Genomic DNA, 25,216 nt, shown 5'->3' with positions numbered 1-25,216 from the left:
TTAAAAATCATCCAGTGCCACCCCTGCCATGGCAGGGACACCTCCCACTGTCCCAGGAGCTCCCAATGTCCAGCCTGGCCTTGGGCACTGCCAGGGATCCAGGGGCAGCCCCAGCTGCTCTGGGCACCCTGTGCCAGGGCCTGCCCACCCTCACAGGGAAGAATTTCTTCTTAATACCAAACCTAAGCATACTTTCTTTCAGTTTAGAGCCATTCTCCCTTCTCCTGTCACTACGTACCCTTATAAAAAGTCCCTTTCCAGCTCTCCTGCGCAGCTGATGATGGCTGAAACACTGCATCACTAATCCAAAGAGTCCAAACTCACTGTTGCTAAATTTCCAATATCTGAGCAGAAAGAGTCCTGGAGATTTCAGTGTCACTGCCAGAGGAAGAATTCTGTCGACATTTGGGGTGTAATGCCCTTGTGTTCCTGCTTTATCCAGGAGCTCTGTTGGCCAGTTACAGTGCCTGGTTAGATGCTAACACTTTTGAAAAGCTGATTGTTGGGTGCTGATATGAAAAGCAAGAAAAACTACTGGGTTTGGAAGTTTATTTCATTTAAAGCCAAGTTTTTCAGTCCTAAAATCTTTGCTGTCACTCGAGTGCTTTCCTGTGTTTTCCTTTTTACTTGCAGGTTTTGATTCTAGAAGGTTTTTAAGGTGTCCCAGAAGTGTAGGAGAAAAAAAAAAGAAAAGGAAAGAAAAAAAAAAAAAGAAAGAAAGTAGGAAAAAAAAAAAGAGTAGTAATGGCAGAATGAGGAGTTAAAATCAGGAGAAACACGTGATGCTCATTTTCTACAGATTCCCACCCTTCTCCTGCCCACCAGAGCCTTAGGTTCCTGCTGTGATGGGTGATGGAAGCTCAGGGAAGGAGGCACACAAGCTCTGGCTCGTTTGCCAGAGCTGTGGGTTGGGATTGACGTGCAGGGTGTTGTTAATGAGAGCAGACACCAGCTCTGCCAGCCTTCCTTCCCCTCAAGCCACGTGCTCATCTCAGTGCCTGTCCCAGCACAGCTTTGCACAGAGCTCAGGGGAGCCTCGGAGTCTCCAGGACTCGTATCTTTCATGTTTAGTGAATGTAAAATCTCAGAATCCTTTTGGGCTGGAGAACACCTCTGAGATCATCGAGTCCAAGCTGTGTCTGATCCCCACCTTGTCCCCAGCCCTGAGTGCCACGTCCAGGTGACACCTCCAGGGATGGGGACTCCACCACCTCCATGGACAGCTCTTCCAGTGCCTGACCATCCTTTCTGTGAAGGAATTCTTCCTGGTGTCCAACCTGAGCCTCCCCTGGCACAGCTGGAGGCTCTTGTCCTATTCCTGCTTATCACAGAATGGTTTGGGTTGAAAGGGACCTTAAAAATCACCCATTCCCAGCCCAGCCATGGCAGGGACCCCTCCCACTGTCCCAGGAGCTCCCAATGTCCAGCCTGGCCTTGGGCACTGCCAGGGATCCAGGGGCAGCCCCAGCTGCTCTGGCAATTCCATCCCAGCCCCTGCCCACCCTGCCAGGGAACAATTCCAAGATCCAATCTAAACCTACTCTTGGTTTGTAGCCATTCCCCCTTCTCCTGTCACTCCGGTTCCTCGTGCATTGTCCCTCTCCAGCTTCCCTGTAGCCCCTTCAGGCACTGGAAGCTGCTCTGAGGTCTCCACACAACTTTCTCCTCCCCAGCCTGAACAGCCCCAACTCTCTCAGCAAGAAAGGGACTCAAAACTGGGGGGAAAGAGGGGCCTGAGGGGCAACGAGGCACACTGGAAGTACAGCTAAAAAATGGGTGAGAGAATGCAAGCTCAGGCTGCTGTGCTGAACTGATGGCAGGCTGTGCTTGGCTGCAGGGCCATTCACTGATGGGTGATTACTGCACAGAATCTGTGTGTAGGAATCCAGAAATGGACATTTCTCTGTTTGTCCTATTCTCCAAAAAAAGTGTTAATCCTATTTGTCACTGACAGAAAAGCTTCCAAATATCCCTGGGTAAACCAGGATTTATAAAAAAATTAAATAAAAAGCAGTAGAATGTTTAGTATGTCACTGAAGTGAAAAATACAGATTTTAAAGTGTTTAATACACGGAGTAAAGACAGAGGAAAAAAAGTGTAGTTCTTAGATCTCCTTCCTTCTTCTCCATGATTCTGCAGTTTTTAAGGGCACAAAGAGTGATTGGTTGAAAGTTAGTTGCAGTTTTAGTTACATAAGTAGGTATAGAAAACTCATTTGTTAATATATTAAAACAATACACGTGTCTATAGTTAATAAAGTAAAAATAGATATAAAAATGAAAACAACTGCATGGTTCAGGGCCATTTTATGCCATCAGAACCAAAGTGTGCCAAATTATAGTGATTTAAACTTGTGCAGAAAGTCTAGAAAAACCTGCCAAGTTTTGTGCTAACATCCTAATAAACACAAGAAACAAGATCCTAACGAGCTTTAAAGTTTTCTTCCTAACCCAGAGAACTGAAATAAAGAGAATTCCCTGTGAGGGAGTATTCCAGAAAAACTCAGCTCAAAAGAGACTGAGAAACCCAAGTGCAAGAAGTGCAGCAGAATCAAAAAGAGAAAAAGTTTCACTGTGTTCTGTCACCTGCACAGGGAAAAGTGTTGCTGCGTGCTCAGTGTGTGAATTTATTAAATGAATAAAACAGTTATGTGCAGCAACACGCAGGAAGCCAGCAGTGAGATGCCCAGTGATAAGAGAATGAAGAAGGCCCAGGTTTTGTGGCTTTTGGGAATTGTGGAAGCGAGGTTGGGAGCGGTTTTCTCCAGGGTGATTGTCCTTTCTCACGCACAGAACAAACCTCTGTGCTGCCTGCACGCACGTCAGGCACAGGAGAGTTCTCAGAGGGGTGACACTGGAGTAAAGGAGGACTTTGCAATCAGAAAAAAAACCTCTAAAAGAACCAAATCAGCTCATTACAGGAAAGGGTGGGGAAGTAATAACCCAAGATCCTTGCTCTGCAAAGGGACATACAAAAGAATAGCTCAGTCTGTTATACTGGTAGATAAAACAATAATAAATAAACTGCATGCTTACACTCCTTTTCCCTTCTCTCCACACCAATGCCCTGACCCCCATTAGAGCCTTCAAAGCAATAAATACCTTTTCTGACATGCAGATGGCACCTGTGCCCTCGTTAGGGAGTAAAATTGCTGAACTGCAATATGGGTGCATAGGTTGGGGGTGTTTGGGCAGGAGTGGGTTCTTCTTGGGGCTGTGTGTGTCTTTAAAAGCAAAGAACTGCTGCTTTATTGCCCTCCTGTGAAGTCCATGCTGATGCAAATAGATTTTTGCTGAAGAGACTGGAATCAGTGACAAAGCATCATTCTAAAGACACACACAACACACAGACACACAATATTTAATATTGCATAATCAAAGAGAAAAATTGGAAACTTTGTCCTGAAGGCAAATGCACCTATTTCTCATTCACTCTCCTCCCTTTTTCACTATTTTTTTCCCATGAAATACATGCAAATCCCAACATGCACTAAGTTTTCCTCCAGGCATGATATACTTGTGTGGTTATTTAAGAAGTGAGTTGAATAGAGATATGAGGTTTTCCCAGCAGAAAGAGCTTGGAAAAAAAAGAGTGCTCTGTTTACTGCTGTTGTTTTAAAGTTATGCACTCACCCCTGAGAGCATTTGTAGGTAGTAAAGGGGATAGCTGTCATTCTAATTATGAAAAACACACATTTCCTTCTTAATTTGCTTTGTCTTCTCACAGTACAGCCACTGTTTCTGAGTCTGCCTACTTGGAAAGGTGTCTAGAAATTAAGTTGTAAGTGATTTATCAAAATGAAGAGTGGTCTAAGGAGTAATTCAAGTAGAGCAAGAACTTGCTGTTATCAATTAATGCTTGAAAGAAATCACAAATTCTGGTTGCACAGGACATTTGTGAGTCTGGAAGCAGCAAATCAATGTGTGTGGTCTGCAAATCCTTCCAGAATCCTTCCAGCTCTCCATTGCCTTTCAAGGTGTTTGGGGTGAAGGATATTGAGAATGGTGGGGTTGAGCCTGAACTAACAGAAGTACAAACAGAAGGATTAGAGGGTGGGTGGGGTGTGGAGAGGAGGGAGGAGGGTTGTGGGAGGTTCAGCTGGGATGGGAGACAAGGAAAGGGGATGTGGGAGGTTCAAATAAAATATAAAAACCAGGAAGGGGGGGGTGAGAGGTTCAGGTGGGATGTGGAGAGAAGGAAGGGGGATGTGGGTGGTCAGGGGGGATGTACAGACAAGAGGATGCTGTGCCATTATGGACAGGAGGATTTCAAAGGCTCTCCCACAGTTTTCCCTCTGGTAGTTTTTGCCTCCAGCCGTTGGGATACTGTGGCTACTGGAGTTGGTCAATTAGAATAATTATAACTTGAGATATTTTGTTCCAGTGGTATTAATACTGTGGCTGGAATGGCTTTAATAAAGTTACTTGACCACAGATTATTTAATGTCCAGCACAAACACTACTCTTCCTGCCTTTCCCTCTGTCTTTAGGGATGCCAGGAGTTCCAAGCTTGGCTGTAGAAGTTTTGGATCAAACTCTCACAACGTGAGGAGGGTCCCACTTGGAATACCAGCCCATCATTTCTCTGGAAAGCTTTGCAGTATTCCACTTTCTGGCAGGGGAACACTTCCAGAGGGGTATTTTTAGTAGCTGGAAGTGCAAAGAGTACAAGGCCAGTGGTGTGGGTGGTGCCTGTTGAACACCATGGAGTTGGCACAGCGATTCCTGCACGTTTTCCCGCTTTCCCACTCGCTTTTTTCAGCCCTGAATTATGTCAGCACCCACGTTTTATAATCACTGGGATCAGCAGGAGCATCAGGGAAGACACAGTCAGGCTTTTACACTGATGCTTGAGGCTACTGGGCAGAGTTTGTCTTCCAGATCTGTATGAGAAAGTGAAGAGCCTCCTCCCAGCTGCTTGTTGCCATCCTCCTCCCCAAGTCTGCCTCTGACTGAGATCCATCAGCTGATCTGCTCCGAGGCTCCTCAAACCCTGAAAACTAATCCAGGCTGCTGGGAATAGAGCAAGCCAGGGAGTGGCTCTCAGAGCAGCTGATCTGGCAGATCTTTTGAGCTCCTCACACAGGGAAGAGGAAGGAGGTGGGAAGCCATGGAGAATGGGCCGGGAGAATTTTTTGTAATGAAGTTTGTTGTTGTATCTGTTCAGAGTGACAAAAAGCCAGTGGAACTATTTCTCACTGGTTTACATTCCTGTGGCTTCCTTTATACAAACATGCATCCAGCTGAGCAGAAAACTGAATTCTCTCTCTATCATCCCTCCCCAAAAACCAGCTTTCAGCTGCAAATCCTTCTTTTTTTTTTTTTATTTTATTTTCTTTCCATCAATTTTCTCATCAATTCAGCAGCTGTGCCAATCCCAGAGCTGCATCCTGAGAAGTGCAGGAAAATGGAAGCAGCTCTGTTCAGTGGGGTCCCACGCTGGTGTCAGTGACTGGAATTGCACTCCTGGTTATGGTTGCTTTGGCTTTTTGTGTGAAAAGAGATTTTACAGCTCTGCCATGGGCTTAAATTGTAAGAAAGGGACTCTCAGCATGGCATGGTGATCATAGGACTCTTACTGTGTGGTTGCAATGAAAATGTTACAACTTGTGGCTTCTGGCAAGGTGTAAATATTTGCAAAATATGGCCTTAGATACTCAAAATAAGGTGAACAGTAATTAAAAAAAAAACCAACCAAAAAACCAAAAAAGCAAGAACAGCAACAACAAAAAAAAAAAAGAAACAACCCCCCAAAACCCCCAAAAAATCATGTCCTTGAGGAAACTGTAATCTTGACTACCATTTTTACAAGAGAAATTCCCAGAAATGTGATATAACTAAAACTTTCAGGCAGTGGCCCCAGGAATCAAATTTAAGAGCACTGGGTTGATGCTGCCATGTGTGAAAGGAAAGAATGCTGCTTTGTAGGGAAGTGCATGCAGGCATTTTGCAATCCCACTGGGGAACACTTGCAGGAGCAGCCACAGCTGGAGCAGCAGGTCACTCCTATCTCACCTTTCACACAGATCCTGTGCCAGAATATTCCGGGGCTAGAAGGGAATCCTGATTTCAGTTTACCTGGGAAATAAATAACACTGACTGCAGTTTACCTGGAAAATAACACTGACTCCAGTTTACCTGGAAAATAACACTGACTGCAGTTTACCTGCACCTGAGCTTTGGTAAGCCCCACCTGCATGAAGCCCTTCAACAAGGCCTTATACCTGTTTTATTTCTTCCTTCATTCCTGGATTATTATTTTTCCTTATCCTGGATTTCTGTTTGTATTGATAACTATTACTAATATGGAAAGAGAGTGAAGAGGTGATGTCGTGAGAACTTCTGTTTAGGTTTTCTTTTCCAAGAGCAGGACCTTGCAGATTTTAACAAATTGTTTTTCATGGCAGAGTTTTCTTCCCTTTCAGGGATAAGTTTTAAGTTTAAATTAGGATTTGTATGAATCTTTCCAGGAAAAGGGGAACTTTTATTGTTTCTATGGTGTTTTCCTTAGTACACTGCTGTTATCATGATGGCTATTGTGTTTTACAGTTTTTAAATGGTATTAAATATACTCCAAAAGAAAACAAAAAAAAATCCAATTCTGCAGAAAATTACAGGCAGACTCTGTGGATGTAATAGCAATAATATACCAGACTTTTTAATATAGCTGGTTTGGCTCTTGTGTATCCTGCTCTTTATTCTTAACACTGTAATCAAGTGTAATTACAGGTGTAGACATTTTAATTAAAGGTGAATGAGTTTTAATTAAAGGTGAAAAAAGTAGAATTGGACCAACATTAACAATGTCTCTGTGACCTAAGCCAAAGAGTGTCACAGTATATACATAAGAAAATTCTGATTTTTACAAAATTCTGCTATTGAATCTAAGATGTGCTTTTGTGCAGGAAGTTGTGCTTTAAGGTACAAAGCACTCAGGTGTTGCTGCATTTGTGGGACAGTGGGAAATCTGTTTGCCACAGAGATTTGCAAGTTTTATTTGGTGCATTATCAGCAGATAGCAATGAGCAGCTTCTCTGCTAAGGCTGCTCACGGAGTATGAAGTTACCACAGAGGAGTTTGCTGGCAGAATTGTGATGTGAAATACTTGATATTGGCATTTTCTTTTCCTCTCCTAACTTCAGGATTCTTTGGATTTGGCTCACAATGAGGAGTTTTTTTGCTCAGTCTTACCCCTGAACGTGTCCCACTATCTCTGTGACACGAGATTGTCACAGTAGCAAAGACAAAAATGAAAACCACCTGCCCTGTAGAGAGATTAAATCTTTCTTGGATGCTTTGAATTTCCAGGGGATTGCAAGTCTGACAGAGCATTTATCTTTAGTATTCTTCTATGCTATTATTATTCTTCATTTGATTTTACTACTAACTCTGTGTGTTGCTCACAGTCTCCTTGAGCCCAAACTGCAAAAAATTGATCCAGTTTGTTTTGGAGCATGAGACTAATTTAACAGGTTATATCCATTTTTTTAATGTGTTCCAGAATAGCTTCTTTTGAACAGCTAAAGCACTGACATTCCTAACACACAGGCATCAGAAGTACACATAGAACTTTTCATTTCAATAACTCAAGCAGAAAAATAGAGAAAAATACAGAAGAGATCAGCCACAGAGGGTGTGGAGCTCCTTCCCTGGGGATATTCCAGATTTGTCTGGACAAAAAATCTGGACGTGGGACCAGATGAGCCACCGTGGTCCCTCCCAAGCTGACCCATTCCATGATATTTGCATGACATTTGTGACCTTGAATTCCAGTTTCTCTTTCTTGGGACTAAAGTGATTTTTTCTGACAAAGATGCAATTTTCCTGTGTTTTAGGAGCATATGTGAAAACCTTTAACTCACCCAGTTCAATGAAAAACTTGTAGTTTGTAGCCAGATCTTGAGTGTTTATTGTTGGTCTGGAGTAAAGGGTAACAAAATCTGATGTTTCCTTGGTTAGTTGGAAATGTTTGGGATTTTTTCATTGCTCAAAGAGAAATCAGACATTTGCACCAAGCTGTTCATCAAAGTTTGATGTTGAAACATTGCCAAAATTAGTTTCAATTAAAAATGGTTTGTACCTTGACCACTTTTTAATGTCCTGTGCTAAATAAAATAATTTATCTGTTCTGTGCCATTTCTGTACCAAGGCAAGAGCAGTTGCTGTATTTTTATTAACAATGCTAACATAAATACTGATGCCTATATGATTTTTTTTTTCTTGCATCTACAATATTTTTTTTCATGTTTTATGAGCTTTGCTCTTTCATTTAAGTGATATAACTGAAAAAATAATGACAAAGAAACAAGTGAATTGAATTACTGAAAAACTGTGACTCTAAACAATTTTGCAAACTTCATATGGACAAATCTGGTGCTGATTTTGAAATAATGAACTATTAATCCATATAAAAAAATCATTTTTCACAAGCCTTTGATAATTTTTTCCTTATGTCTCTCTATGCCTTTGAAAGATTCATTTCTTATAATCCTTAAATCCCATTCTCTATTATCTATGAGTTTTCTATATCAAAGTTTGTGATAATATTAATGACACAAACTATCTTTTTGAGGTTAAGAACAAGCACTAATGAGGATGAAAATATTTCCAAACAAGGTAATGTCAGACCAAAGGGTGGTGCTTTACAAAGATATTTTATTTCTCATGTGTGTCATATTAGAATTAGAATCAGTGTGATACTGGAGTATTTATTATCAGTATTTATTGGAATAAATATACTGCAGTGATGGAGCAAAGTCACTTCTGTTTTCTGATGGTGCCATGCTTTGCTTTACTAAACTTTGCCTTATTTAGTCTATAATTTCCTGTTTTCCTCTTAACATTTCAGATAGGTTGTCTAAAAATATCCTTTTGACCCTAAATTTAGAGTATCTATATTCACATAATGCTGTCTTTTCATTAATTTTTCCTTAAATGAAATAAGGAATTACATACAAATTCTATTTAAAGAGAGAGGTAGTTCTGTTGTTAAATCAATCTGTGAGAACCTCTACATAAAAACTTTTATTTAGAAGTGGATTACATATGGAGTACCCCACTGTCATCTTTTTAAAGCTGTAAGCCTAAGCAAATAATACAGATCATTATTTGTGATAACTTTTGGATTGTCTGCATAGTTTGGTTATAAACAATTGTTACAAACAAACTTTATTGTCGTTATGTTTGATATCTTACAGGAATCATTTATTGCACACCAATCAGTCTTTACTCACACAGGTTGGTCTATTTATTTTAAAAATGAAGAAGGTTCAGAAAAAGTTCAAAACCCTCAGAATTTTGCTTTGCTGCCTCTGTCACTAAGCACAGTCTTTGCTTGAAAAACATGCTTAAACCCCAGCTAATTGATTTAACATTCCACATTTTTGTATTTTTTAAGTGGGCAGTCTGGGCTGATGGAATCCTCGAGTCCACAAGCACTCTGCAAAACCCTTTTTTATACATGTTTCTTCAAGTTCCAACTATGTAGTGAATTTTATTAATTAGAAGAATGCTTCCCAACTTAGTAGGCAGGCTCCACCAGCCCCAGGAGGTGGGGTAGGGCACGCTGTGAAAGAGGAGAACTTTGAGGGCAGGGAAAGCTGCTTACCTTTCCCACCCGCCTGCAAATATGTTCCCAGAGTAATGAATATAATTCCCTTTGAAAAATCACCCGTGCAGCTTCCCCTGACACCTGGTGGGGGTTCAGCTGTGGCAGGTTCAGTTTCCCCACAGGTAAATCTTCTGACTCAGGCAACAGCCCCAAAAACTTCGCTCCTCTCCTGTTTACACACAAAGAATATTTAAGAAAGTTCCGTTGAAACACTCAAAGTTTTGGGGCCAATGAATTAAAATGAGTTTAAGCCCCGTATGGTTGCTCTGACTAAGAGTGAAGTGGTTTTCCTTCTGTCTAGCTCAATATTTTAGTTGACTCACTTTTATGTGCCTCTATGTTTCCATAGACACAGGACCTTGGATTTCTCAGATCCTGTTTCAAGCCCTTCCAAGGAAATAAGGGAAGCTAATAAGGGAATAAGTTTGCCTCAGGGAGCTGTTGTGAAATACACTGGAGTGTGAATTTAAAATGCAGCACTTTGCCTGCATTAACTCCTTGTGGGAATTCTGCACACAGAATGCTCAGCAGCTTGGTTTAATCCACTCTGCTAAGATTAGAATGACTAAAACCAGGTAATTCTAAAACCTAAAAGAGGGTTTTTAAAGGTATGTATTTTTCTTTAAACAACCTGAATGATATTTCCATTTTAATCAGCTGTTATCACCCTAAGGAGTTTTGCCCAGTTCCCTGGTGTTTGATTTGGTTGAAAGCAGTTCCTTGCCCCAAATTCAACCTGTGTCCTTACAAAGCTGTGCCAGCACAGCAGAAACTGAGGCTCAGATGGTTGGGAACTGAGGGGAGCACTTTGAATTTGGACTGCTGGCAGTGTGCACCTCTTCACACCACAGAAAATGCAATATGCAGCCCACTCTCACTCTCAGGTGTGGGGTTTTGTGGACTGAGGCAGAGGATAATTAAGGTTTAGTCCCCCCCTTGTCACATAAGACTCGTGAGGTGCTGCATCCTGACACCTAATTCAATTTAATCACCGTGCACTTCCCATTTCTGTTGGAATTCCCTGCACTGCCCTCATAAACCTTGAGAAAGAGCAGGGAGGAATGAAGGGAGGGGACAAAGTAAAAATATACAGAGAAATAAAGCAACAGAAATACATGAACAGACACATTCCTGCTCAAAAGAATGAGGAGCATTCACTCAATTAGTCTGGACAGACTTTTCAACCACGAGACGGAAGGTGAGAATTCAGGACCTGGTTTGTGTTGTGGATACTGCAAAATTTTCTGCATTTTTGTAGTTGATGTAATTGTCTCTGTTGGGGTGAGTTAATTAAATGTTACTGCAATATTTACTGGTGCCTGTTCAGTTTTTAAAAACACTTAGTTCTGTGTTCTTGTCAGTTGATTTTCTGTCAAAACCATCTTGTCCTCTCCATCTTTCTTTGGTTTATGTTACCTTCAGTAACCCTGTGTGGTTTTATGAACATGTTGCTTTTCATGCCTCTGATAAGGAGGAAGAAACTGTTACAAATTAAAAATAAAGGTTGTTTGTTGTCAAGTGGAAAGGTAGTTTATAAAAAAAAATGAAAACACACTATCTCAAAAAGTATTTCACATATAAAAGTTTCTTCTAAAATTCACTTAGTGCTCTATGTGCATAGGAATTTGTGAGAGATCTTTGGGTATTTTTTCACCTATCTAAAATAGTTGCAAAGACACTTTTATTTTATGAGCACCATGATTTAAGCAGGATAGTTCCTCTCATCCATGGGCACTTCTCAACTTGGGGTAACTGGGAGTTGAACAGAGTTGGGTTTCCTCATGATTCTGCTTGTGGGTGACAGTGCATAAACCATTCAAGCAGATTTTTGACTTATTTCTACCAGCCAGGATCAGAGTTGTCTCCCTCATAAGAATATTTCATGGTGAGCTTATTCCTCCTCCTGTCCAGCTGATCCTTTCAAATCAAGGGACACACACCTACTGCTGCCCCACTTTTGCTCACCTCTGTGGTAAGAAAGAGCATTTTTAATGCATTCTCTATATTGCAAGCTACCTCTTGTGTTAAAATTATTGTCGTGGCTTCAAAGGCGATGTCCTGCCCGTGGCTGTATTGGAGCCACATTCCATTGACAGCCTTTCATGGCAGATGCCTGGGCTGTTTGAGTAAGGGCCAAACTATTGGGTTTTATTTGCTGTGCATGCCATTCTTCTGCAGAGCTGGGCAGGGTGGGAGCAGAGCCTCTGCAGATGAAAAGCTGAAGGGAAATTGGGCAACCTGTGCGACTCTGCTCCTGGAACAGATCATTCTGTGCCCACTTCAAACCAATCAGTTTGGCTTTGTTAGGTCAAAAAAATGGGTCAACAGAGCTCATGTGTGATGGGAATCCTCTTGGTAAAGCCCCAAGATATGTGTCTCTTCAATTTATGGGCTGAAGTTGCTTTTTGGGGTAGCTCTTAATGACAAAGTTCCATCAGTGGATGCAAGGCAACACAAATGTATTCATTTTCCCCCTGGAGATTAGCTGATGCATTATTTTTTGTCTGGAGAACTCAACTCACTCCAGTGACCTGAGAGTGTAAAACTTCTAGTCCTTAAGAGGAACAAAAATCACACATCACTGGGACCATAACTTTGGAAAATAAAGCCCATCAGGCCAGGTGAAAGAATTCCTCTGGCTGTATAGCCTAAATATGGGAATGGAAAAAAGTCAGATGTGGAAGAAAAGGAATATGGTGAGTCTTCAAAGATGTTTAGGAACAGTGAAACCATTTGTTCTCCATGTCTGTGTAAAAGAGATGAGAAGAGGGGTGCAAGATCTGCTGAAGGCAAGGTGAGGTTTCAGAATTTCCTGTCTTTTAATAAAGATTTTAGGGTTCTGACCCTTTACTAAGCACATGAATTTGTAGCTCTGTGCCAGGAAATTGCCTGTATTCCATGCACTGGAGTGGATGTGGGCTGTGATCAAGGTTTTATATTCTTGCTCTTCTTGAGAGAACATCCTGATGAAGAGCAGAAATGGACCCACTGTGCACCTACTCAGTTACATGAGCTGAGCAAGTCCTTTTGGGTAAATGAATTTTATGTATTCATTTCTGAGACCTAAAGATATCCAAAGTGTCATTTAATTTGATTCACTTGATTATTCTTATCATCAAGAATATATCCTTTCCCTGCCTCCTGTTCTTGAATTTGCATTTAGTCCTCTTTGGTTGGGTGCAGGCTATGATTTCACCTTCCTAAAAGGGAGATTTCTGCATAGCTGTCACCTTTGTTAGGTAAATGACATTTGTTGCTGCTCCTTGCATGAGATGATAGGATCTTCCTTTACATATGTCTGAAGTTTTCTCCTGAAAGTAGATTTTTAGCTCTCTTTACAGCTAAACATAAACCCACTTGGGATTGTCCCCTTGTCACAGGTCAGCAGCCTGTTAAAACTATTTCTGCTGTTAAAACTTGCATTGTGTCCACAGTATCAGAGTTCCTGAGCTCAAGAGATCTGAGGACAGAGCTTTTTAAATGCAAAGATTGTTTGGTGGCTTGCTGATTGCTTGTGGTTAACCACTATGTGAATTTAAATATAAAGAATAGAAAGTGTGAAGATTGTTTTAAAAACGGGCTGTAAATGGAGTTCTAGAGATGTACAGCTGACATTTATTCACTGCCCCATCATCCTGGTGCTGCAGAGACTATGGAGATATCTATGGAGACATTCCAGAACAGTCTGGACACAACCCTGTGCCTCGGACATTTGCAGGGTTAAATGTCCTGTGGTGTTTGCAACACTGCTAACAGGATTTCTATTTTTTAAATAAGCAGTTTGTGTATTTCTAAAAATATAACAGTCAGACACAAGTATGTGATGGCTTCTTCTGCTTCTGCATTAGAAAGCACAGTCCTCATGTGCAGCTTTTTTTGGTTGGTTGGTTTGTTTAGGATGTTTGGGTGTATTTAAAGGAAGGTGTAGGGTTAGCTGTAGGTGGGGGTGGAAGCACTAAAAGAACCCCCACAAAACAAAAGGTTGAAGCTTGTCCTACTTGTGGAGGGATGGTCAACAACACCAGGTATTTTTATCATGCACAGAATCAAGTTCCAGGAAACAGCAAGGGGTTATGCTCTCATTTCTGTTTATATTTTTAAGATTATAATTTAATGTGCATGTGAAACAATAAATATTTCTACTTGCATAGAAGTCAATTGCATGAGAGCAGAGTTTGCTCCAGGAAAATTGTTGTGTTCATGAAATTCACAGAAAATTCACAGAAATTCTCTTTCCTTTGTGTGTTTGGTATTTTCTTCACCAGAACACTCCCTACCTCAACCAACTGTGTATTAAAAGTGCTGTGCTCTCCTGCAAGCTAAAAAGGGAGGGACAGGTGGTGTTTTTGTTCTGGTTTTAAGTGCTTGGAATATATTTAGGATTTGTGGATGTTTTGGTGATGGGAAGTGTGTGCATTGACAGAAGATCTCAAATTTGAAGCTGTTGGTTTTTTGACCAGGTTATTATTCTGTTTAGGATATTTACTTACTGATAAACAATCCTCTTCATTTAGCTTAAACTAAATTTGTAGTGGAAAAGAATACTGAAACTGTCTCAATGCTATATTAGCAAAACTGGCAGCTAAATTAATAATAAGTTATTAATTAATAAAACTTTCAAATTTATTTGTATTGCCACTAAAGAGTTCTGGTTTAAATTCAGAAAAAATATTTGTTTGACAGAAACATTCTGCCAATGAAAGGCTGCTACGAGATCACCTGAGGTAACATGGTTAGAGCTTCTTAAAATAAAACATCCTTTTCTCAAGGTTAGATAAACTACAGGTCAGATAAACCACAGAGCTACAAGATTTGTTATATCAGCTAAGAAAATTGATTTATGAACCTAGGTCAACTGTGTTATAAATGCTGGAAAAGTAAGGACTGTCTGTGCCTCTCAGGCATGAAAATTCCGTTCTTTGTGCCTTCAAACCAAAAAGGTTCAAGGGGCTTTTCTCTTTAGCAGCAGCTCCGGTGCAGATGTTTATTCTCCTCTCGCACCTCTGTTTATTTGCTTTCACAGCCAGGGCTGGGTGAAAGCCCAAGGCGTGTTCCAGCTCACCTTGCAGCACATCACCCAGCCCAGTCCTTCCCTGACCTAACCACAACCTCCCTCGGCTCCCCAGAGATTCCCACAGGTCAGCGCTGACTTGCTGGGAAAGAATCCTGCTGCATGCGAGGAGGAGGAGGAAACCTGGATATTGCTGTGGGACACCCAGGAAATGCAGGGAGCAGGGTGGGAAGGGGAATATTCCAGCCATGCAGCCAGAGCTGGGAACACTCAGGTTGTATAAACACACAAACAGCTCTGTGCAGACTTGCTCACCCCGGGTAAATTCTGTTTTCCAGTTGCATTCTACAGGAAACACGATTTTTCACTGGCTGTGACTCCACACATTGATGCTTAGGCACTCTGCCTTTCATTAGATTAGACTCAAGGTGCTTTTGGGAAGAGATTGGGAATAAATCCAGATTGAGATTTTTATTTTTGTTTTATTAACTAATGAAGCTGGTTAAATGTGCTGTTTGGTTTGGATTTGTTTTGGTTTGTTTTTTTTAGTTAAAGCGTAACACATTAACGTAGATCTGATATATGAAATAAAGCACATGGCTAACTGAACTATTTGTTTCTGGGTACTCTGGCTGTGATTAAAACTTTGTGAATTGTGCAATGTGCCTGGCTGTCCTTATCCCTGATAATTCTGCCTGTGTTCTGCTTGCTCAGGCAGGGAAAATCTAAAGGTGGCTGGAAAGGAGCAAGGCTGATGTGAACCTGTGTCATACCCCAGTAAGTGAACTTGGCTGAGGGAGCTGGGAGGCATCCCAGGGTCCCAGCTGCTCAGGCACAGCCTAAATCCATTCAGATATTGAAGCCAGTTACGTCCCTGGGTCATGATTCAGCTTTCTTTAGCAATTCTGGCAGCACACACGTCTGCATGTTGGTGCAGAGCGCCAGTGCAGATATGACATTCCCATATTCCTACCCCAGTGTATTGCATAACACCCTGCTGATAAATATTGAAATTCTCTTTTAAAGAGCTTGCTTACCTATAAGGAATTACTCTGAAATAAGCTGTGATGTGAATGCAAATGTTGCAGATATTCTGAAAGAATATTCAGATATTCCTCCCTATGTGAACATATTTACATGGCAGACAACTAAGTAAACTTGGATACTCCCATTCCAAGAGCCTGTTCAATTCACTGACACAGTTTTGCAGATTAAGTTATTCCAGACAGGTTTTTCACACAAAGCTATTTATGTTAGGGAGAAAAGCAAAACAAAATTCCTGGTCTGAGGCAAACTATGAGGAAAAATCCCTGTGCAGGGAGTGATTCCGGAATATTGCAATGCATTACATTCACTTTCATTTTTGGGGCAACATGACTGTTTTTTCTCTGGACATCTGTAAAGCAGTGGGCTGGTTATTAAACAGTGCAAAGTTTCAAATTCCTATAAAACCCAGCCTTTGTCCAAAGTCAAGCATTCTTCACAGGACTCTCCCTACGGCGCTCACCACGCCGCTGATTCATGCGCACAAAGCAGCGTTGTTTGTTCAGGGTAAGTCCCTCCAGCCCTGCCTGCCCATCTGCCAGAGGCTGTTCCAAATCCAGAGTCACAGAATCCCATATCTGAGCAAGCCCTGAGCACGGCTGTGCCTCCAGGAAAGAAATCCCACTGCATTTCCTGGCGGAGGATGCTCCTCCTGCTGCCCTGGTGACAGTGGCAACACCTCAAACACTTAAAGCAGATTTGACACTGCTTGTCCCTCAGAAGGCCTCCAGACAACATCCACCTTTCAAAAACCCTCCAAAAGTGCCAAAGGTGAAAAATTAATCATCCTTTTTGTCAGGGCCTAGAGGGTGAAACATGATCTTAACGTCTATTTTTTGGAAGTAACCTGAAATGCTGTAAATCAACCATTATTCCACTGCATTTTGTTTTGATCTCATTCTTTCTCTGTATATTTTATTCCCAAGTGCATTATGATATGCTAATTCTAAACTGACATTTTCTTTTCTTTTTGGTCATGTAGAAGACAAATTCCTGGTGAAGCTGTGCTAACAGAGAGAATGTTTCTGTCTCTATTATCTTTTCTAGTTAACTGTGTTACCTGTAGCCTTGGTGGGTGGTGAGCACAGGTGCCTCCTCACTGAGAGCACACATCCAGTTTTGACACCATAATTCCATTGTCACCTCTGTGACAGCAGGTAAGAAAATCTGAGGCTCCTGGCAAAGCAAGTTGCACATATAAGCGCTGTCAAATTAATTTTTCCTGAGAAGATGAGAGGCCTAGGCTTTGGGTGCTGGAAATGGGGTAAAATGCATCAATAGTTAATTACTTTTGAGTTCACATTGCGTGTGGATAGAAGGAAATAACCGGAATTTCTAAACCAAAGCAGATGATTGGTAATGGACAAGAATTTTCTCTATGTGAACATAAAGAAAGGGCGGTAGTTGTGGAAAAATAACCTGGATTTGGGCATGGTGTGGATGTGTGGGAAGAAAGAAGGAATGGAAAAAGAAATTAAGAGCACATCAAAGAGATGTCTGTACCATCCCCTTTCCACAGGTGGAAAAACTGAGGCAGAGAAGCAATTTACACAAATTCCGCTTTCACTTGTCATCGTCAGAGCCAAAAATTTCTACCTCCCAGTCCTAAACATGAACCACAAGGCTTTTCCTCTGTCTTATTATATCTGTTATTTGTTTTACCTTGTTTTCAGTTTTGAGAGCTCCTCTGATCTACATAAACATGTTGAAACACAGAGTGATTCAGGTGCCTACAGCTGTGATGTTGGAGGATGTGGTTTCATTTCATGGACTTCACCAACTTTGAGACAGCACTGCAAGACAGGGTAATAAACAGCAGGATAAATATATATTTCTCTAAATGAATCCAAAGTTTCAAATTTATGTGCATTTGGTTTCGTGTGAATTAATGAAATGTTTTATTTTTTTCATCAAATCCAGCATTTATTTGCACACATTTCTAGGACTCTTGCAAGTGTTATGAAATACCTGATTTCTCCTTTTGAGTGCTTACTGCAGGTACCTGCAGTTGCATTCTCAGAGTCTTGAACTCTGGCCAACCTCCTCCCACCTCCCTTTTTTTAATTTTTTTTTTTTTTTTTTAAGGGAAAAAAAATTCCCACATGGCAATTCTGATCTCAACAGCAAAGTATTTCAGGGAATAAAATCCAACATCACTTTTCTGGATTGTTACTCCATAATTAGAACTAATATGTTACCAGAAAATAGGGGAACTTTTAATCATGTGAGTCTGGTCACACATTAAAATTCAGTTTGGGCTGCTATAATTTATGCATGCTTGCTGCCTGTTTCTTCAGCTTCCTGAGCTGTGATCACTCCTGTAAAATGAATATATTTCAGTGGGATCTGTCATCCTGCTCTTGGAGATCTGCAGTAGCAATGGCCAGTGCAGAGAATTTCCACCTTCACTTCCTTTGATCAGACAAGTTCTAACAACCACAAACTGGAAATATTTTAGGAAGCTACTTCAAAATTTCACCTATTTAGTGTGATTTTCCCCTTTTCAACAGGGGATTAATTTTTGTCGTGTATATGTGCAAGCCTTCCATGACCCTGTCTCCCTTTCCAAGAGTAATTCTGAAATATAAATTCTATATCTGTCAAAAAATTTCTCCTGGAGTTATTCACTGACCCAACATCTTCATAAAGCTCATAAACTCAGCAGCCATTCTCATTCCAGGTATGTCACCAGCTGATTCTTGCTCAGACCATAAAGTATTTTTTCTAAAACATTCTGATTTACAGATCCAGATAATTAAAGTTTGCTGAAGTTTGGTTCTATTTTAGACATTCTGAGTGTTAAACAATTTACTATGTTTCATTAGGTTTTCCATCCTGGTAGTAAAACTTAAGATGGTTAAACCAAGGAAATAAAAAGTATTTTTTGCTTTTATAACGTTTACAACTGTGAAAATCTTGTCACTGATGCTGTTAGAAGAAATTTTTTTAGCCCTGCAAGTTGTATCCACAGAAGAGAGTACAGAAATATATGAATGGCTTCTGCAGTACAAATAAGTTGTTCCTTCCATTTTGGGATGAGAAAATCCAACAAATAAAATATTAATATGAATATCTATCTCCTAATTTCTCTTACATGCTGCATATTTGATAAAAACTACTTATTGGAGCCCTCCTGCAGGTGTTCCATCACAGAAAGTGTCTTTTGTTTGAGTGCCACATAGTAAACAACAACCTAATTCATCTTTTAATTGCTGACAATATCAGTTTTGGCAATCTAATTAATCTAATTAATGTTATTCTTATTTTCTGCTGCAAATACTATGTTTGTAGTTTGTGTTTTCATTATTTTCAATTGGTTTTTTCCCCTTGGACATAAAGATGACAATGAAAGTCACAGGAGTTTGGATGCAGCCAGGGTTTGGGTCAGGATCTCTAGATGGTGACAAATAAGGCTTGACCAAGTCAAAATAATTTTAGCAGTGATGGAATGGAACTGGGCTTGGGGATTTAGATAGATTTCTAAAAAACCAGTCTTTTATTGGATTTTTACTATAAAAAAGATGAGGATTTTTTACTCTTTGGAAGAGGTTTGCTTTCTTAAACAAAGCAAGTCTTAAAGTTTTCACTTTTATCCTTGACAAATCTCATATAAAACACTGCCTTTTCCCAGTTTACTTAAATTATTCTGATGTGCTTAGAGAATATGTTGAAGATCCACTTCCAATAAGTTCATTTATAGCTTTTGTGAGAAGAAACTTTGAAGTTCTGTATATTCATATAGCAGATATATGTGTTCATTTATTTATTAAAAACATACAGGCAGTGGGGAAAATGTTGAGCCAGTGCATGACACAAAGAGTTTGAGTTTGTAGGTAAAACATCCCATTTTTTATTAGCCCACTATGTTATTTATTAGAAATTGCCTAACAGCTTGTGAGATGTATTAAGGAATGTAAAAATTTTGGCAGGTTTCTTAGCTTGGTTAGTGACTTCAAAAATATTTCAGGAGTTATTAGAGAGACTTTCTTGTTACAATGGAAATATTGCAAAGGAATTTATAAGCCCTGTCACAAATACAGTGGCAATAAAAGAGGCAGGTGTAAAAATCTCCTCCCATAAATTCCTGCCTGAAAAGCTTTGCAGGCAGCTGAGATCTCCGTGCTCAGGTTTTAATCTCACTCAAAACCCTGGGCTGTAAAGTGATTTTTCAGGAGCACTTGAGCCATCTGTGCAGAGGGGAAAGGCCAGACACGTGTGGGTGTCAGCCTGATTTTAATCTGTGTGAATCAGGGAGGCAGCATTTTTAATTCTGTAATTCTGCAGGTAGAAGTGAGTCACGTTTCTCTGGGCCATGGCTCGGTACCACTATAGCCTCTGGGATTTCCCTTGCTGAATATCAAAGGCCTGCAACAAGCAGAGAGGTGTTAACCCTTCCCAAAGAAAGAGTCCTTTAGAATGGAAAGGATTTGTCAGCCAGAACACGCAGCAGTGTTGGGAAGGCAGAATTAGAAAGAAATTATAAATATGATTCTGTAGCCAGAAAGGCTAAGGAAGAAATACAAATGATAGCACGGTTTGAATAATTCAAAGAAACCAGTCTGGCATGCCAGAACACATTCTGTCCCCCAATAAAACTCAGCTGAGACCCCTCTCCCCAGCCTTATAAAGAAAAGTCCAAAGTACCCCTGATATAACTAAAAATATGCAAAAGCAGCGATTTCTATAGGTTGCACACAAATGTTACTGTATTAGTATACTTAGAAAGATTGATTAGTAAAGGAATAGAATATTCCAATGTATAGGTTATATAAGTAATTGAAAAAGAGAGTTCTATCTCTTGGTTCTCTTAGTCTCTCTTGGTCTCTCTCTTGCTACTCCCTTGCTATGCTCTCTTAGCCCTCTTGCCTCACTCTTTCTACACTCTTACTGCTCTTTTTTTCCCCAGCTCTCTCACTTCTGTTCTGTTACTCTCTTTCTTAGCAATCTTAAGTCTTGAGCTCATGTATTCATATTTTACCCTCTTTGTATTGTTCCCTCTGAGCCTGCTTTGAGCTCTATCTGCTGGCTCATAGCAGAGCTCTCTCTCTCTCTCTATCCCATGCCCTGGAATAAACCTCTAACACCTAACTCGATTATAGAGGTCTCTGCCGTGTCTCAGACCGTCCCCAGAAAGGGTCTCCTACACAGCAGCCTCTTCCAGGCTTTTCCAGCAGTTTACCTGCAGTCTCTAATCCCAAATCCCACATTTAATCCCCAAGCCTGATGGGGAGCTTGCTGCCCTCGGTGCAAGGTACCAGGGCTCATTTACACCAAGCCCACTCAGGATTCTTTCCACTTCACTCAGCAGATTCAAACACGGCGCTGTTTGATTCGTGCTTGTGCTGTGGAGCTGAATAAGAGCAAGAATACAACCTGCAACTCCAAAATTCCCACCTCGTGCTGTGAGCCTATTAAATACATTAAACACATTATGATTTTGTAAGGCAAAATCAACTGTGGAGTCAGACTGAATAATAACAATAACTTACTAATGGAGAGCAGTTTTTGAATTTTTTTTAAATAATGGCTCTTGTTTATTCTATTATTGCTTAGTTACCTGGCTTATTTCATTGTTATTTACAGAGCTTGCATTCAAGGGGTTTGCAAAGATAAGAGTTGCTTTATTTTATCTTTTTTTTTTGTCAGTAATCTATTTTAGAATTTCCACCTTTGTGTTAGTTTGTATATGGAGGCTCCACTGACACACGTTTCTAGTAGACAACAGTAGTTAGCAACAACTACTTTTTCAGGGATTTTTCAGCATTTTTCCAAATTTTTGGTTAATATTTTTAATGATAAAATGTTAAAAATCTTCTGTTAATATTTTAATAATCTTTTGTTAATATTTTAATAATTTTTTGTCAAGATTATTAGCACCCCAAGATGCTGATGTGAATGCACAAAATAAAATACCCATTTGAAAACATTTTGGTGAAAAGACATGTTTTTTGACAAAACAATGAAGAATTTCAGAGGTTTTTCAGCGTTTTTCTAAGTTTCTGGTTAATATTTTTAATTATCTTATATTCAAATGTTAATAATCTTTTGTTAGTATTTTAATAATCTTTTGCCAAGATTATTAGCACCCCAAGATGCTGATGTGAATGCACAAAATAAAATATCCATTTGAAAGCATTTTGGTGAAAATACGTGGCTTTTGACAAAGCAATGACGAATTTCAGGGTGTTTTTTTCAAGTTTTTGGTTAATATTTTTAATTATCTTATATTCAAATGTTAATAATCTTTTGCTAATATTTTAATAATCTTTTGCCAAGATTATTAGCACCCCAAGATGCTGATGTGAATGCACAAAATAAAATACCCATTTGAAAGCGTTTTGGCAAAAAGCTTTTTTTTCCCTCCCTGATTTTGATACCTAATTTTAATTTTTTTTTTTTTTTTTTGACTGAAACGGCAGTGTGGGGATCTATTTGGGTTTGAGAAGCAGAGTTTTGGTTGGGTTTAGTTTTGGGGATGGTTTTGGGGTGGATTCCCCGCAGCAGCGCTGTCCCATGGAGGAGGGCAGTGGGTACCTGCGGACCCCGAACGCACACGGGGTTTGTGCCTGGCAAATCTCCTTGTCCAGCACCTCTCCCCATCCCAGGAAAAGGCGGCTCCGACACCAACAAGGCGTCGTTTGCTGGGATTTGTGGGATCCAGCCTGAATCATCCTGGATCATCCCCGCTCCGTGTGCGCCGCGGGGATGAGGCGGCCGTGAGTCAGCGGGGCAGGCTCTGGTGGAGCCGGAGCATCAGATAAGGGATGGAAAAGCTCCGCGGTGTCTGCCCGGGGCTCTGGCACAGCATTTCTGTCCTGCAGCTCAGCCCTGGGCTCTGTGCGGGCAGCTGCAGCTCGTCCTGATGCCAAAGAGCCCCTGCTGGCCCTGCCCGCAGAGGTGATGCCCTGCAGCGCAGCCTGCAGCAGGGAAAAAACAGCGTGCCCCAAAACGGACCTGGGAAATGTGCCCCAAAAATGTACCTGAAAAGTGTACCTGAGAAATGTGTACCTGAAAAATGTACCTGAGAAATGTGCCCCAAAAATGTGTACCTGAAAAATGTACCTGAGAAATGTGTACCAGAGAAATGTACCTGAGAAATGTGCCCCAAAAATGTACCTGAAAAGTGTACCTGAGAAATGTACCTGAAAAATGTACCTGAGAAATGTGTACCTGAAAAATGTACCTGAGAAATGTGCCCCAAAAATGTACCTGAAAAATATACTCAAAAAATATGTACCCGAAAAAAAGGTGTACCTGAAAAATGTGTGCCTAAAAAATGTGTACCTAAAAATGTACCCAAAAAATGTGTACCTGAAAAATGTACCTGAGAAATGTATCTGAAAAATGTACCCAAAAAATGTACCTCAGAAATGTGTACCCAAAAAAAAGTACCTGAAAAATGTACCCTAAAAGTGTGTACCCAAAAAATGTACCCAAAAAAAGTACCCGAAAAATGTACCCAAGAAATCACCCAAAAAATGTTCCCGAAAAACGAGCGTGGCTACCAAGAAGCAAAGCAACACTGAGCTGGAGAAAATCATGCAGAACTCATTATCTGTTCTCAGAGGTTTAAGAATTAAAATTTAAAACTAGGCATTCTTCTCTGGAATAGCATACAAACAACTGTGTTAGTCATTTGCTGCTAATAAAAATATGATTTTTTTTTTTGTAATTACTATTTTTTCACATTGTGCAGGCTCTCCATCATTAACAGAACTGATAACAAGGTGCATGTAAAATTTGGGTCATTTAATATTTCTCAATTAGGCTCGTGAATGCAGGGCTTTCTTATTATCCATGCAGAGGAAGAATGTTAGCAAAGATAGTTCAGCAGTTTCTAGGAAAGCAGCAGAGAAAAACCACAGTATTTGTCTCTGGGAAAAAAAGAGTCTCAAAGCTGGATCACTAAGCAGTGCTATTATTTTGCACAGGCTTTAAAGTTTGGTGTCTGGGAGAGGAGTGGTTGCCCTGATATGGCTTTTAGTATGTAATTCCATTAAATAAGAGCTGTTAAAAGCAATCTGCAAAGCCTGCCTAAAGCCCCAAGCCAGTAATTTTCTCACTAGATCACATCAAATACAGAGCTTGTTCTGTTTTTGTCTACAGCAAGGAGCTTTTGTGATCTCCAGCAAATGATGATGTGCCTCAATTCTCTGCCTCTAAAGAAGAGTTCTCATCTCTACAAGGAAGCCACGAGGTTTTTATTAACCTGTGTTCTCATTTGTTCAGCTATTATGAGCACTAAAACCACTCTGCTGAAGGCCCAAGTGTGGTCCTCAACCTGCCTTTTAATTCCTGGCTTAACTTTTGTGCATTCAAATCAATTTATAAAGGAACTGACTCTTGGGGTACTGAGCAGGCAGAGCTGCCTTCACCTTCAGCTCTGCACTCACAAAAATCCACACACGTGCCCAGAGCAGTCCAGCCCCACCGTGTCATTGACTTCAGTGGGACTACCTGCACCTTGCTTTTTTAAAAAATTCCCCCAGTAGAAGCTGGTTTCAGGATTCCCCCTGTCTTCCCATGGCTCATTTCCATCTCCACACCAGGGTTTGTGAGGGTGCTTTAGGTGAGATCAGCAGGGAGCTGCAGCATCCTCTGCAAGGTGCAGCCGTGCCCCTTTCATCACCTCCACACGGAGGCAGGTCCCTCCAGCCCACTCTTGCCTTGCTGTTGACATCAAGGAGCACCTGGGAAGCCAGGCCAGCTTTCTGATCTGCCTGCAAACTAACCAAGGGAGTTTTTTTGAAGTGAGATCACTGAGCTGATTCAGTTACTGTTCAACCACGTGAGTGCAAATGCAGTCCTGTGAACAGGAGCACAAGAAGGGGATGGCAGCCTCCTTCAGAGCTCTGGGTTGGCTTAACCCAGCTGCACTATTGCACCATCTGTGTAGAAAAAAACCCAACATAGCTAAATATTTGCAGAGTGGACGAATAGATGGATTTCTGTTTAATAGTTCTGCAAACTAGTGCTGTTTTATATCAACTTTAAAGCTATTACCTAGTTGCCAGCTGCTGTCTGCTCACAGAATTTAAAAGCAAAATATTTTAGCTCTAACATAGAGGACAAAGGGGCCCTGTGACCTGCTGAAGCACCAGGCTGAGTTCACTCATGCCAAGCAACCCTTGAGAAGCATTTCATTCTAAAACAACCAAGCTGAAGCACTGGATTGGATCCTGTTCTCTGAAAGGACTGGGAAATATTGCAAGACAGTGAAGCAGAATAAGAAGAGAGGTTCCCTGTGGTGCCCCTGCTAACATACACACAGGAGGGAAGGAATTACATGAGGCTGGTTACCTTGCCACAGAAGGATAAATTTTGGTTTATTTTGGTATAAAAAAATACAAAGGTTGGTTGCACAAGATTTGTTCTCAAGAAACCTAGTACTGACTGCTGTATGTCAGCCTGGCCAACTGTTAGGATGTTTTAAATTATTAATTAATTAATTAATCTGTTTATTTATTCATTCATTATTATTCAGTGACCTGACTGCTCTGGAATTCCCTTGCTGGTTTCTTTTTCTGCCTCTTGAAGACAAGCTCTTCTGGT

General features: G+C 40.7%; 1 long non-coding RNA gene across 1 annotated transcript; it reads left to right on the top strand.

Annotated features, from left to right (window-relative positions):
* Positions 1 to 15,324: 15,324 nt before the first annotated feature.
* On the top strand, positions 15,325 to 18,320 carry LOC131574460 (uncharacterized). The gene is made up of 3 exons (XR_009276511.1): positions 15,325 to 15,397; positions 16,712 to 16,821; positions 17,338 to 18,320. It is a non-coding gene; the product is annotated as an uncharacterized LOC131574460 (long non-coding RNA).
* Positions 18,321 to 25,216: the final 6,896 nt, after the last annotated feature.

The sequence above is a fragment of the Poecile atricapillus genome, chromosome 1 (genome assembly GCF_030490865.1).
Source record: "Poecile atricapillus isolate bPoeAtr1 chromosome 1, bPoeAtr1.hap1, whole genome shotgun sequence".
Classification (NCBI taxonomy): domain Eukaryota; kingdom Metazoa; phylum Chordata; class Aves; order Passeriformes; family Paridae; genus Poecile; species Poecile atricapillus.
Note: the sequence above shows the minus strand (reverse complement) of the source record. Positions and strands in the feature narration are given on the sequence as shown.